General features: G+C 44.6%; 1 protein-coding gene across 1 annotated transcript in view; it reads left to right on the top strand.

Annotated features, from left to right (window-relative positions):
* Window positions 1-12,821, top strand: part of SORCS3 (sortilin related VPS10 domain containing receptor 3) — a 2,496,310-nt gene that overhangs the window by 326,354 nt on the left and 2,157,135 nt on the right. The window lies entirely within an intron of this gene.

The raw sequence follows: 12,821 nt of genomic DNA, 5'->3' as shown, positions 1-12,821 counted from the left end.
CGCTCCCCCCCTAGTTACCCCCGTACGCTCTGTACCTGATCTCCATAAAGGGGCCCTTGCAGTCGTTGTGCACGTGCGGGATGGCCAACCAGCCTAGAGAAAGCGTGACTCCCTCCTCCCCCGCACCCAACTGCCCCTGGAGTTCTAGGAGAGACCACTTGTCCCTCCCACTTGGGCGACACCATTCGGGAATGGCGCCGCCCTCTAAGGACCTTAAATTTACTGCTCACCAATCATGACCTTACCGCCACAGGCTAGCATAGTTGACCGACTATCTAGCCCCCCCCCCTGTGCTCACTAGAAAGGTCATCCCCTGTGACTAAGGCCCCCCAACCACGCCAACATATTCTCCAGAAAAACCTCATTGCCTACTTTGGACAAGTGAACGCCGTCTTTTAGGAAGCACGGTTCACCCCTAATGCTTCCATGAGCGATGGTCTGTAAGTGGGGAGCCCTGAAAAGTCTCTCAATCTTGTTATTTATTCTCCTCGCGGAGTGATTCAAAGCCTTTACAGATTCCCCCCCTCTCCATTGGAATCGGGGTATCATCTGAGACCACCCGATAGTGCAGCCCTGACAAGCCTTGGCTAACCAGCCTATTTCTGTGACTATAGTTTCCACCAACCCTCTTCTTCCCAGTCTTGCTAGATCGTTCCCCCCCAAGTGTAGTATGATTATATTGGGGGGCGGACCACCTTTCCTTAATATGTCCAGTATGATACCCCTGAACTAACTAAAACATAGCCCCCCTTTTCCATGACATGCTATTTCAAAACCTGCCTGCCGTGCTCTGTCCCTATAATCACCTGTAGAGAAAAGGTTAGACAGACGCCTTACATATGAATGGCCTACGATCCAAACTGTCTGTGTTCTTTCCTTTAGTGGTGATGATATTTGCGTTGCCAAATGTTGCTGACGCTGTGTCCTCAGTTTCTCCCCTGCGTGACAGGCTTGAGAAACTGTAATGGAAGCAGAAAAGACATGCATCAGTGTTTTGTGAACTCTCTCACTTACAGCATGTGTAGACGCACATATCGTTTGTAACAATTGGAAGCCCATCTCCCGATCCTCTGTACATCGCTGTTTGGCAGACCCCTGGCAGTTGCTTCAGTGGCAGCCCCTATCCTAAAGGAGTGGGTACCAAAACTGCCTGGATTCTGACCTGCCTTTAGAATTGTCATGTCCAATACCCTTTTGAATTGAAAGCGTGTCAGTGGGACCCCGTCCGCATTTATCAGGAAAGGCCCCCCTTCGTTATGTGGTCTAACTTGCAGGTAGCTCTCAACATGTGATATAGGACAGCATGGGTTACCCTGTGCCCGGTGTAGAATTACCCCATCACCCCGGGCCTCCTGATCGGTCTTGGACTTCTTGATTGATATTAGTAAGGTGTCGGCCTTGACCTTAATGCATTCAAACTGTAGACCACCATGTATGTCCAGTTTGTTTTGGGCCACTAGTTCCCCAATTCTAAATGCGCCGTAGAAGGCCAACGAAAATGCCACTGTGAATAACCGTACTTCCCCTGATGTGCTGCAAATTGCGGGGAGGGCTGCTAGTAATGACGTCAGGAGCTCCACCCCAATTGGCTGCCTTGTGTCTGGGGCCGACCCTTGGAGGCGTTGCCAACCTTTTAGAGCCTTCCTCACTGTAAAACTATTAGTGGGATCCCCCTGTCACTGATCTGAGCAAAGAAGGAGATCGCCGCCACATGCCGCTTAGCTGCTGCAGCTGAACGCCCATTGGTCTTTAAACAACCCAGGTACTGAATGAGTGCCCCAGTGTTGTGCCACCTCTCAGACCACCCCACACCTAAGAATGAACAATATTGCCAGAACGCCCCTTCGTATGCTTTCCTGGTCCTAGGTGCTAGGCTGGCTGCCACGAGGTCCGGTAAGTGGGGGCACCAATCTGCCAGAGTCGTTCTGGGAAGAGGGTGGCATACTCTGCCGCTGCTGGGAGGTGAGCCCTGAAAACCTGCATCTTAAAGCAAGAAAGTGCATCAGCAGCATGATTAAGGACACCAGGCACGTGCTTAGCCCTAAATTGTACATTCAATTTCATGCATGTGAGAACAATCTCCTTCAAGAGGCGGAGAATCATCTTACAGTGGGCTGCTTGCTGCTTGATGCATTCCACGACGGTCATGTTGTCGTCCCGGAAACCTACTGACTGATTATGCAATTGTTCAGGCCATACAGTCAATGCCACCCAGATGGGGAAGATCTCCAGGAACCCAATGTTACCTGTTAGGCCGTTCCCTACCCACCATGCCGGCCAACGTTGTGCCACCCACTCGGTACTGAGTATGGCGCCAAATCCCTCACTGCCCACGGCGTCAGTCATTAAACCCAACTCCGCGGAAGCAGTGGGCGGACCGGGCCACACTACTCTGCCATTGAAAACCTGCAGGAATGCTATCCAAATCCGCATGTCCTGCCAAACCTCAGCCGACAGCCTTGTGTGGTGATGTTTCTCCTTGAGGCCCGCCATGGCTTGGGAGACTGATCTGGAGAAAGGTCTAGCCATTGGAATGACCCTTAAAGCAAAGTTCAGTTGCCCTACTGTCTGCTGCAGCTGGTGTAGTGTGACCTTCTGTTTGCCCAAGCATAGCTGTAAAGCAGCTCTGAATTTGTTGACTTTGTCCATGGGAAACCTAAAACACCTCTGAATAGAATCCAACTCAATGCCCAGGAGCTCTATCGTAGATGCCGGCCCAACTGTCTTTCCCGGAGCCAAAGGAACCCCCAAAGCCTGCATGAGCGCGTAAAATTCCTGCAGCACCCACCCACATTCCGGGGAGCCCCGTGTCCCCAGGGTAAGAAAGTCATCCAGGTAATGCATGACCCACTGGTGCCCTGTCTTCTGTCTGAAAACCCATTCCAAGAATGAACTGAATTTTTCAAAATATGCGCATGAAAACAGAGCAGCCCATTGGCATACATATATCCATGTAAAAACTTCCTTGAAATTTAAAACCAAGCAGATGAAAATCGTCCGGATGTACTGGGAGTAACCGAAAGGCTGATTCTATGTCAGATTTTGCCATCAATGCTCCAGGGCCCAAACCCCTGAGGATCTCCACCGCTTGGTCAAAGGCCGCGTATTTAACACTGCAGAACTCATCATCAATTGCATCATTCAGAGAATTACCTTTGGGAGCTGACAAGTTGTGTATTAGTCTGAATTCCCCTTCTACCTTTTTGGGGACTACACCCAACGGGGAGCAGACAAAGTTCTCAACCAGCACAGACTCGAAAGGGCCCGCCCTCCTACCCAGGCGCAACTCCTTGGCAATCTTTGTGGAGACTATACCTGGATTTGTCCGGGCAGAGAGTTGGTTCTGGCACTCAGATGATCCCACATAGTTTGGAGCTGGTATCCTAAAACCATCCCTGAAACCCTCCAACAGAGTTCTTGCCGTAAGGTGGCACGGGTATTTGTTGAGCCATGGTGTCAGAGCCGTCACATCAATGGGGGAGCGCGCTTTGAGCGGGGACCCCGTCTCACTCCTGTTTCTTCCTACCCTTATCCTTTGATCTTTTGAGGCATTTGGATTCGGGGTGGGATGGGTTGGCGCAAATGGAACACGCGTGCTTGAACCGGCACTGACCCTGTGGTCTGGTGCAAGTCCGCCTGTTGAAGTCCCAGCACGTCCCTTTCCTTCCACCATTACCGTTTGAACTAGTGGTGTAACTTGTGTTACCCTGTGACCGAAAGGGCTGAAAAGGCTGAGCTGACTGCGGGGACTGACTCTTTGTGTTACCATGCCCCTCGCCCACAAAAACATCCAACCAAGATATTGTGTAAATTCGGTCCCATGACAGGGATGGATAAAACCGGAAATTGCGTAGCTTTTTGAGTGATTTTAAATACTCTCTACCATGACTGCCAGGCCAATAGCTGTGTGGATTGATAGGTAATTGGGTTAAAATAGAAATTAAGTTTAATAAAGAGGCTTAAACAGCAGTAGATATGCAAAAGGTTAATAATAACATTTGTATCAGGTCCCATATAAGGGCACTGATTTATGTTCTGTGGTTTTTCATATCACTGAAACCCGGCAGGCATTCAAGCATGATTGCTTATTTATCGGTTAAATAAATGTGGAAATATACCAGTTTAAGCTTAATTTTTTTCACAAAACCTAAAATAAATATGGATAAATACAGATAAAATTACCAAAAAATAAATATCAATAAGTTCAGACGGAAATGTCCAAAAAAATAATACCATAAAACCGGGAGCCCTAATTATAATTAAGTATTGTTGGGCTGATAAAAATAATTGATTCAAGAAGAACAGCCGGTGTACTATGTGTATGTCACATGAGGTAAGGATTGCTACAATTATTATTTTGGTGTAGTTGGGTTTGGGGTGAGATGGGGATTAGGCAGAGATAATTGTTATTACTCAAAACTTCAATCAGTCTAAAATATTGATGACCTGTTGGAAAAATCTGACAACAAAGGGTAAGTACTGCGTCCAGTTTGTTGAAAGGCCAGTGTAAAAATTGCATACAGTTTTAGATTCAAGTATACAACTTTTCTTCAAATGTAGTCTTATGTTTTTTTCACATAGTAGCTGCACATCAATCATGGAGCATCCGGAGAAGTCCTCATAGAAAGAGAAATGGCGAGAGAATAATTAGCCAGCAGTTCTTTGCCCGGGTCTGCTGCATGCACGTGGGTGGGGCACGAATCGAGACCCCCGAGCTGTTATCCCCATAGTTGCAATTGTAAACATGGTAGGTTCATTATTGTTCCTAGTTTGCGATGACATTAACAAGGGCATTTAGGAATAACCTTTCAATTCCGTTCAAACATCCAAAGAAGTTACATGCTGCGCGTCTCTCGGATCTTTTCTACAAAACGCCACCTTCTGAAGCGGGGGCGTTTGGGGCAATAGAGAAAAACTGAATAGCCTTACTTGTTTCTCAGTGTGCGTCAGGTCAAATTAAATAGTACCTTCATTGGAATAACACTGTGGGCTGCTCGGAGCAAAGCTGGAACCATCCTTGACTGCAAGCAATCTCTACTGACCCAAAGAATTCAAGAAATATTACAGTCATCAGGTGACCTTTAACACTGCAAATTAATATACCACATCCTATGTCAAATTAACATGTTCCATTACTCACTCTAATGAGCCTGAAGTGCTCTCAAATTATATATAAGAATGTCAGGTCTTTATTTTGCATGGGTCTAGATTATAATAGTGCTACAGGCCAGAGCGTCACAACAGTAAATTGGTCTCATTGCCTTTTGCATATTTATTTTTTCATATCTTACTCGGAGCACACCATCATGTTTCAAAAATCGATTATCTGATGGTCGCGAGAGGGAAGTTTTAATTTTTCCATGTTTTGCATTATTCACTCTGCACTGAATGCTGCAGGATTTGCAATAAACTCAGACTGTCATGTTTCGCATCGTCTACTCTTCAGTGGTTGCCATTGGGTTTGCAACACATTTGACATTTCTGGTGGGCACTTAAGTGGGCATGACTGCTTTGCCGGCCGTCTTGGCCGAGCCATTCATGTGCTCTTTGCATTTTCCCCACCAGGCTGTAATGCACCGCCTGGTGAGGAACATTCACAGGCTCCTTACTGCTTCAAGCAGGAACAGAAGAGGATGACACGAGGCGGTGGTCTGGGAGCAAGGTAAGTTAATTTAAAATTTTAATTTTTCTATTCCATCACCCTACGACCCCCGCCCAACCCCACCACTGCCTCCTAACCAGACAAACTGGTGTCCTTCACTTCAGGAACCCTTAAACCGGCGCAGGCTCAAAAGAGAGAAAAACACAGAAGAAGGAAAAAAGGGGGAAGAGAAAGACGGAAAAAGCTGTGACAAAAGGAGGAAGCAGTGAGGGAAAAGAACATGAGTGCGATGAAGAGGCAGGAAGGATTCAGCACCTTGGCCTTGGATAACACTGCTGCTGTCTTCGGAGCAAATCTTTGGGCCCTGTACTTCTGGTTAGGGTACCAGTCATGCTTCATAAGTCATATGAGGAACGAGTGGGATATCTCAGTGAACTGGTAACAGAGTATCCTGTCTCCCAGTGTTTGCAGCTGATGATAGTGTCTGATATCACATGACCTCTGAAGCTAGGGCTTTTTCATATCCCATCCTCTAAGGTCCATTGCATGCTACGTACTAACGTCAGCTTCTTACTTTGGCATATGTGTTGTAACGTGTAATGGCCTCCGATTAGCAGGGGCTGCAGAGCCCAGAATCTTCCTGCATCCTTTCATTTCCACCACCCATCTTTGCAGTTACTCCATCTTGCACTCAGCATTATATAAAGCTTGAGGAGGCGAGACCTTTTCGAAGCATGCATGCATAGGGAGTTTTTTCTAAAGTATGGGAAGGGTAATTTCACAGAAAGTTGCTGCCCAGTTCATGGTCTGATGGAGAACAGCAATACACACACTCTTCATCCCACAATTAGTCACATCTTTTTCACAATATTAAGAGAATGGTCCTCTTCCAGTACTGATCCTTGAAGATCCATTTTGGTTTGGTAGACTATCTAACCTTTCTGGCATTATCAAGGTGCTGCTGTCATACGTGAAGCAGCTCACAACAAGGCTGAAGCAGATATGTCTTGTACAGCAGTGCACAATAATTTCATCTTAATTATTCTAAACAATCTTTCCTTTGGTCACTGTCCTCTGTTGTTGCTGCTGAGAAGACTCATCTTCTGGGGTGTCACTTTCATATTTTAATAAATTGTACTTTTGATTTGCATCATAGTAGCCAAGTGTGTTGATAGAAGTTGCAGTCTGATGCGTGCTGTGCCGCACACAAGAGCACACAGGACATCTAGAACTGCGGGGCCGGCATCGGCCACGCCAAAGGTATGGCGGTCGAGCCGGCCCCCCGCTACAACAGGGGGCGTGCCTCTCACGCACCTCTGTGACGCGGCAGGTGCGCCCCCTACCTGACCTGACCTGACGCACACTGAGAAACAAGTAAGGCTATTCATTTTTTCTCTATTGCCCCAAAAGCCCCCGCTTCAGAAGCTGGCGTTTTGTAGAAAAGATCTGAGAGACGCGCAGCATTTAACTTCTTTGGATGTTTGAACGGAATTGAAAGGTTATTCCTAAATGCCCTTGTTAATGTCATCGCAAACTAGGAACAATAATGAACCTACCATGTTTACAATTGCAACTATGGGGATAACAGCTCGGGGGTCTCGATTCGTGCCCCACCCACGTGCACGCAGCAGACCCGGGCAAAGAACTGCTGGCTAATTATTTGCTCGCCATTTCTCTTTCTATGAGGACTTCTCCGGATGCTCCATGATTAATGTGCAGCTACTATGTGAAAAAAACATAAGACTACCTTTGAAGAAAAGTTGTATACTTGAATCTAAAACTGTATGCAATTTTTACACTGGCCTTTCAACATACTGGACGCAGTACCTACCCCAGATTTTTCCAACAGGTCATCAATATTTTAGACTGATTTAAGTTTTGAGTAATAACAATTATCTCTGCCTAATCCCCATCTCACCCCAAACCCAACTACACCAAAATAATAATTGTAGCAATCCTTACCTCATGTGACATACACATAGTACACCGGCTGTTCTTCTTGAATCAATTATTTTTATCAGCCCAACAATACTTAATTATAATTAGGGCTCCCCGTTTTATGGTATTATTTTTTAGGACATTTCCGTCTGAATTTATTGATATTTATTTTTTGGTAATTTTATCTGTATTTATCCATATTTATTTTAGGTTTTGTGAAAAAAATTAAGCTTAAACTGGTATATTTCCACATTTATTTAACTGATAAATAAGCAATCATGCTTGAATGCCTGCCGGGTTTCAGTGATATGAAAAACCATAGAACATAAATCAGTGCCCTTATATGGGACCTGATACAAATTTTATTATTAACCTTGTGCATATCTACTGCTGTTTAAGCCTCTTTATTAAACTTAATTTCTATTTTAACCCAATTACCTATCAATCCACACAGCTATTGGCCTGGCAGTCATGGTAGAGAGTATTTAGAATCACTCAAAAAGCAACGCAATTTCCAGTTCTATCCACATTTTAAAAAAAATACAGACGAATAAATAAATGGTTTTCTGTCTGTATTTATCTGTACAGATCAGTAAAAACAGAAAGCCTTAATCATAATTCTTTTTTTAATTCATTTTTGGGCAATGAATATTTTTTTAAAGTACAAATCAATGCAATGGAGTTTGATTCAAATAACACTGCCCTTCGAAAAATAAATACAAAAATGTCCAAACTTTTTTAGTACACAGTCCAGAGAGTCTCAACAATCTACCTTCATGCAAATGTAACTTTAGGACATCCTACTAATTAACACAGAATTTCGGACTGCTGGCAAAATGAAAAATATTCTTTAAAAAACATTTTATTGCCTTTTGAGAAGCACTATAGCAGATCAGAAAATTTCCAAGATAAAAAGAGACCTTAGCAATTCTTAAAAATATAAATCGGATGTGGAGCGTACTTACTTTGTTCAGCAAGATATTAAGGCTTGAGAACACACCCATGACAATTAGCAAATGTGGAATGCCCCTTGAGTATTTAAGGTAGAATATCATGGTATACAAATACTGAGGGCATTGTTTTAAATCTAAGAACCCATCCCCCAGAGCAAGCTGTTTTTTATGGGAAGGAGGGCATGCTGCCCCCAAGTCTTGAAAGACCCCTGGAACCCCATCACTTGGGGCCAATAAACATTTAAAGGGAGGGGGCATGTGTCCTCCCTCCTCGGTTCAACACTAGCCCTGGGGACCCCATTTCCTGAGGCCTAAGGAGGGTGCCCCTGTCCCATCTAGGCACCCACAAGACACATAATGTTAGGGGCTGTGGGGGGAGGCCCATGGCACCACTGACTCCTCATCCTGGGTGCAGTGGTAGTTGGCTTCTTTCATGCCTGGTGGGAGCATGTTTTTTTCTCTGCTCCATACAGGTGGCAGAAATCTCTGTTTTCCTGCCCACAAGAGTGCAGGCAGGAGAAAAAGATGTTTGTTCCCACCCGGCGGGAGCATTTCTGCAGCTCCTGCCTGGTGGAAGCATACAAGTCTTTCCTGTCCCCTTCTTGCAGGCAGGGAAACAGTGTCTGGGCTGTGAGTTCCCCGTGATGTAGGCTTTCAGCTGGCCACAGGGGATGGGGTCCCCAGGGTCAATTGAGGTTCACGGAAGGGGGCTGCACACCCCTCTCCAAAATGTGAATTTAAGACCTAGGGGGTGAGGTCCAGAGGCTCAGGGAGGGGTCTGCATGCCCCCTCCCCTTTACTTATGCATGAACCCCAGGGGATGGGGTCCCTGGGGCCTCGCTTGGGGAGGGCGGGTTGCACACCCCTCCTCCTATTTTAATATGGTCCCAGGTGATGGGGTCTCCAAGGCCTCTGGGAGGCTTGGAAAAGGGGTCAGATGGTCCATTCCCTATTAACTATGATGCACCACCCCCTTCAGCCTTGGCCCATCCTGGGATTTTTATTAGCACAGGAACCATTTTTTTGCATTTTACCATAAATTCACTGGTCAGCTGCAAATTCTCAGTAACACATTTTTATTTAAAAAAATCTTTTTGGGCCAAAGAGTGAGTCCCTCTGGGACAACCCCACCAGGCCTAAAGGGCAGGAAATCCCTACCCTACCCTCTTTTATGTTTTATATACTTAGTTTCAGGACAAGGGACGAGTCCCGAGTCCTAAAATGGCTGCCATCACAATTTTATTGGCGTGGTGGCAGCCAATCAGAGTTGTTGGCCCTGCAAATTCTCCACAGCGTGACATATACAAAGTTTTTGAGCCTTAATTTCAGGAAAACTACTAAACGGATTTACACCAAATCATAAAAAACACGCTTTCTGGGCCACATTCCAGCTTTCTGCCAAATTTGGTGTAATTCTGTTCAGCCATTTGAGCTGTAGCTGTGTCTAATAAAATAAATGAGGAAAATGAGTTTTTGGGATCTCATAATCCTTTTCATCACCGCTTGACAAATCACCCCAAACCTTTCCAGGAAGGAGCTGAGGTGGATAAGGCTTTTTTTCTGAAAGTTTTCTGATGGTTCATCAAACTGCGCCATAGTTTTAAGGAAACCCCAAAAATATGTTCCTATGGAAATGTGGTCCAAACGATAACTACCCAGTGGTGATAGCACTACTTTGAAAAAAAAGTTCAGCCACTTCAGCTCTTTCCTTGAAAGATTTGGAGCGATATGTCAAGTGGGGGCTGAAAAAAACGGGGTCCTAGAACGCAATTTCCATAAAGATTTTTGAACTGTGCTGCAACTCAAACAGGTTAAAGGAATGACACCAAATTTAGCAGAAAGCCAGGTCTTTACCCATAAAGAATGCCTTTTGTGTTTTAGAGTACATCAATTCAGCATCTTTTGAGATACTAAGGTTCGAAATGTATGTATATCTGTATGTATTTCTCACAGGTGTCCCACGAGCACTGGCCTTAAATACTAGAAAAATCTGATCTATAAGAGGGCCTCTTTTCCAGTTGGCCATCTTGTTTCCATGGGAGCAAGAAGCTTTTGCAAGGGTCCATGGGTGCTTGCGCTCTGACTGGCTGGCCACGACATGAGGAGAAATGATGTGGCTGCAATTTTGGGACACAGGGACTCCCCTCATGTCCTGGCATTAATAAAATGTAGATATAAGGGGGTAGGTTATGGGTACCTTGACCTTCTGGACCATGGCCACATAAAAAAAAAGTGAGGTTTCTGTGAGCTGGCATAACTCTCAATGGAGCTATTATGAGTCATGTGCTCTCGCAAGACTCCCATGGGAGCACAAGGTCCATGCTGGCTCCACCGAGAGTCCTGTGGGGACTGGAAATCCATTTTTTAATAAAGCGGGTTTGCAAGTTTTTGTGGTGTGTTGCCCACTTATGGGCAGTTGGCCCTGGAGCTAACCCATGCCAGGCACAGGAAAAGACAGTGCAGGCCAGCCACCAGCAGGGGGTTAGGAGTCACAGCTGTCTTTGGCTGTGCACAGCGGGGACTTGGCCTAGTTACATATGGAGATAAAATATTACTTTACATTTAAAAATCCTAGATATTCACTGGAGCAAACAAAGGCTATAGTGATGTTATAGCTAGGTATGATAATACTATTTTACTTTGCATTTAAAAAGCCTTAGGTATTCACTGAAAAACAAAGGTTAAAATTATGTTATAGTTAGGTGAAAATGTCATTTTAAAAGTAACACTTTAAACTAAAAAAAACACTGAAATTCATCAGTTGTAGTTATTTCAAGTAACTATAACTTACACCCTTGCCATGCACAGCAGTGCTTATGAACTCACTTAATATATTACCCATGGCATGTTGTATGACATCACTGATGACACGACTGTGCATAGTTGAGGGCCCAATATATATATATATATATATATATATATATATATATATATATATATATATATATATATAAATATATACACTTAAAAAACCATAGTTTTCACACATGTTATAGTTAGCTGGACATTTCCCTCGTAAAAAACCAATGAAATTCCCCCGTTATAGTTAGTAAAGGGAACTATAACTCACGCGACCGCAATACACTGCTGATGACGTCAGATATTACATCACTGTATTTATTCACTTATTTACCCATTTTTCTTTCCTTTAACCTTTAGCTATACATATTTAATAAATATTTATTTTACAGAAAGACACATATGTCATCGGTGATGTAATATCTGATGTCATCAGCAGTGGATTGCGGTCGCGTGAGTTATAGTTCCCTTTACTAACTATAACGGGGGAATTTCATTGGTTTTTTACGAGGGAAATGTCCAGCTAACTATAACATGTGTGAAACCTATGGTTTTTTAAGTGAATTTGCAAGGTTTTTTAAATGCTAATTCCTAACTATAACATATGTGAAACCTATGGTTTTTTCAGTGAATTTGTACGTTTTTTTAAATGCTAAGTTATGTATTTATTATTATTATTTTTTTTTTTTTTAAGGTTTTTCACCGTGCGCGTACCGTGCGCGCACGGGGCGCTTTGCGCACCGTGCACCCACGTTACGCCGTTCGCTTAATTTGCCCGTTTCTACCGTGCGCGCACGGAAAGCGCACTCCGCGATTTTTCGTAAAAATATTAAAAACATTTATGGCCCTTGGGGGTCCTTTGGGGACCCCCTGACAATAGCTAGGGGGTCAGGAACTGTCCACCCTGCCCCCTTTTCATGTTCTCCACCTTTATTTTTCACCTCCCTCGGAGTGCGAGAGACAAAATGGCGGCCGACACTTCCTGGTTTCGACCAATTCGAATGTTTACTAAGATCTAACAACCAATCAGAATTGCGCTCGCGCACGGCAGGGTGCGCTTACCGTACGCGCACGGTGCGCGCCTATAGATATATATATGCTTTTAAATGCTATTTTCTCAGAAAATACTGAACAGATTTACACCAGACCTGCAAAAGGCACATCCCTGACCTGAGGACTACCTCTCTGCCAAATTTCAAGGTTTTCTGTTCAGCCGTTCGGGCTGTAGCGCGGACTAAAGGTCCTATGGGAAAATGCATGGGGAAAACGCGTTTTGGGACCCCCCCTTTTTCTCAGCCCCCGCTTGACGAATTCACCCGAGACTTTCAGGGAAGGAGCGGAGCGCCCCACCTATTTTGAAAATTTCGCGAGGATTCGTCAATCGACGCAAAAGTTATTCCAAATAGAATGTTGCGGATTTCCTATGGAAACACGGTCCTAACTATAACTATCTACTGGCGACCGCCAGTAGATATATATATATATATATTCACAGAAAAAACCATAGGTTTCAGGCACGTTATAGTTAG

This window comes from Triturus cristatus, chromosome 1_2, assembly GCF_964204655.1.
Source record: "Triturus cristatus chromosome 1_2, aTriCri1.1, whole genome shotgun sequence".
NCBI classification, from domain to species: Eukaryota; Metazoa; Chordata; class Amphibia; order Caudata; family Salamandridae; genus Triturus; species Triturus cristatus.
This window is presented reverse-complemented; position numbering and strand designations above follow the sequence as displayed.